The following is a 3512-nucleotide window of genomic DNA, read 5'->3' on the forward strand; positions in this document are numbered from 1 at the left end:
TCCTCTCCTCCCTCCCATCTTGTTTCTCAGCTATTGAGCACTTGGAGAGGATTTACGCTCAATTCTCTGGACTTCGTATGAAGCAGGTGTGGTCTCAGGGGAGCAGGGATTCACGAATCTCAGGAGATCTCGGGAAGTGCACGTGGCCCTGTTGCAACATGACATCCAATCTGTAGTACGGGTAACTGGAAGCGACGCAAACAACGATATTATACGGGTCCACATGAGATTACGGAATAGTAAGGGGTTAAGTACACGAAGCCACGGCGTACTGGGGTGAGCGACGCTTACAACGCACGCGACATCAAGAAGCACTTCCATTTGCGGCCACCTTATCTCCAACAAACCATGCCACTCCGCCGCGTAGCGGCGGCGAACGGCTAGTCTTACCCCCCTTGTGGAGTGTGTTGTCTGTCCGTCCGTCAGTCCGTCCGTAACGGGCTAGGGTTAATAATCCTCACGCTAATACGCGCGTTCTACTGGCTGCCGAGCGCAGCGAAGGCGGCGTCGATTAACTAAAATCGAATTATGTGGTGTACACACTGTATGTGGTCAACACTTCGTACTTAAAATGCACCGCTCAAATTTCATTTTGCTTTCATTTTCAGCTGCGGTCTGCAAGGCCACGCAAAGGGCGCTGCCTGTGTACGCGTTAGTTAGCATAATTAAAAGGCGCCGATAAGCACACATGTACTATATCGTCGTAGGAGATGCTGACAAAAAGGGTAGGCTTTCGTGAGTTATATTTCGGCCTCAATCAAAACTTTAGGACTTATTGGATATAGAATGATGTTTTAGGCTTCGTAGTACTGTTCTACTCATCTAGCTTACAATATTATTTTGATTAGTACTATTATCAAGGCATTTCCTATTTTTACTTGCAGTCATTTGTAGTGGTAGTATAAATAATAATTATATCAGCGTTTAGTAATGAATAGCAATTGTATTACTATTAATAATAATGTGAAAAAATAAAAAAAGGACTATTGTGGCTTACACCCCTGCACTCCACACTGCCTCCGGGGAAAAGTAACAATTTTCCTCTGTATTTTTGCACGTAGTTGTGCGACCTTAACATATGGTGTGAACTTTCCAGCAATATATGCTATGTACATCAAACAAAATCGGAACAGCGTTTGTGATTCAGCTAGCGCGGAGGCACGTGACTCAGCAAGAACACGATACACGAAAGAACACCGACCCACACTATGTAGACGATGGGATAGAAGAGCAACACGAAGCACGTTAGGCCATGGACGATGATAGAAGACTTAGCCGATGCAAACCACAAAGTTGTATGCGTAGCGCGAAAGACGATAGGGCACATATCCATGAAAAGGACAGAAGGACAAGAATATGACGGGAGCGTACGGGCACGGAAAGGAACTTAAATACATAGACACCCCAGCATGCTGAAATGCCCGGCTAAGGAAGAGCACGCTACTTCGAAGGCACTGTAGAGCACGTAACGGTAAGAGTGCATTGACAGTAATTCTCCCGTAGCACCACGGTAGAACACGGAGCACAGTCGACCGACCAAACATGAAGCCGCGGAAGACCATTAACGGGAGGTTGTCGAGTATTGAAACACGATACCAGGGTAGAGCCGGAGCTCACTGGGGAGCGCGATACTACTGTAGATAACGAAAGCTTGGACGACAGACCAACCGCGACACCAAGAGATAGCACGATAGCATGGACGATGGGACAGCCACTAAAACATGGGAGAACAAGCAGCCACGGGAAATCACCGAGCCACTGAGCACGATAGCACTGTAGAACCTGAGATCGCCGGGCCACTGAGGACGATACTTCATTAAAACACGTTTACATGAACGGCCGACCAGCCACAAAATCGCGGGGAAACGCTTCTGGAGACCAAGATTGTACACCTCGGAACACGGAACCATCGTAGAACGCGATAACATTGGCAAAACATATATACTATGCAGCCACGATAGCATAGACAGCATAACCACATTGTGATTGCACGATAGCGCGATAACGCGGTAGATGGAGCCACCACAGGGGTGCGCGGCACACAGGTGACAGAAAACTTGGGAAGATCACTCATTGGCGAGGGTACCAGAAATGGAACGTGACCATGAATGATTATGGACACGAAGCCTGTGGAATCCACGTAAACCCTTGAGAACACGGAATATCTAGCAGCCACGAAAGAGGGTCGTACTAGGGAAGCGCATGAGACCAAAAAGGCTAGCACACAACCACTAAGCACTGTGAGAGAATGAGTACACAAATCCCAGGACAATCACTGAGCAGCGTGGGGCACGGGTGAGCAGGGAAACACGGAGCCAGGAAGATCACGGAAGAGCGCCCGTCACTGGAGAACATGACATCCAACCTGTAGTACGGGGTAGCGGAAGCGTTCAATCAAGGATATTATACGGGTTCAGATGAGACAACAGACTGGTAAGTGATTAAGTACACGAAGCCAAGATCTACTGGGGTGAGCGACGCTCACAAAACACGCGACACCACGAAGCACTTAAAACTGAAAACCACAGCTCCAACAAACCATGGCACTCCCTCGCGTAGCGGCGGCGAGCGGCTAGTCTTACCCCCCTAGTGGAGTCTGGTGTCTGTCTGTCAGTCCGTCCGTAACGGGCTAGGGTTAATTAATGTAACGCAAATACGCGCGTTCTACTGGCTGCCGAGCGCAGCGAAGGCGGCGTCGATTCGCTAAAATTGCAATATGTGGTGAGCATATTATATGTGGTCTACACATCGTACTTATATGCACCGTTCAAATTTCATTTTGCTCTCATATTCAGCCGCGGAGCGCCTCTCGACGCAAAGGGCGCTGCCTATGTGCGCGTTAGTTAGCATTGGTAGAAGGCTTCAATACGCACACACGTACTATATTGTCGTAGGAGCTGCTGAAAAAACGTTTAGGCTTTGGTGACTTATATTTCGGCCTCAATCGAAACTTTAGTACTTATTGGATATATAATGATATTTTAGGCTTCGTAATACTTTTCAAATAATAAAACTTACAAAACAGTTTGCGTAGTACTATATCAAAGATTTATATATCATATTTTTGTTTGCAGTTATTGGTAGTAGTAGTAGTAGTACACATAATTATTTTATCAGCGCTTGATAATAAATAGCAAATGTATTACTGTTAATAATAATGTGTAATAATGTGAAAACTTTAAAATATGACTATTGTGGCTTTTCACCCCTGCACCCCACACTGCCTCCAGAAAAAAGTGCCATCTTCCTTTGTATTTGTGCACGTAGTGTGCGACCTTAAGATATTATGTGAACTTTTCAACAATATATGTAGCGAACAGCTATTGTGATTAAGTTAGCGCGGAGGCACGTGACTCAGCAAGAACACGTACACGAAAGAACACCGACCCACACTATGTAGATGATGGGATAGAAGAGCAACACGAAGCACGGAAGGTCATGGACGATGATAGAAGACTTAGCCGATGCAAACCACAAAGTTGTATGCGTAGCGCGAAAGACGATAGGGCACA

This window comes from Phytophthora infestans, genomic scaffold, assembly GCF_000142945.1.
Source record: "Phytophthora infestans T30-4 supercont1.50 genomic scaffold, whole genome shotgun sequence".
Taxonomy (NCBI): domain Eukaryota; phylum Oomycota; class Peronosporomycetes; order Peronosporales; family Peronosporaceae; genus Phytophthora; species Phytophthora infestans.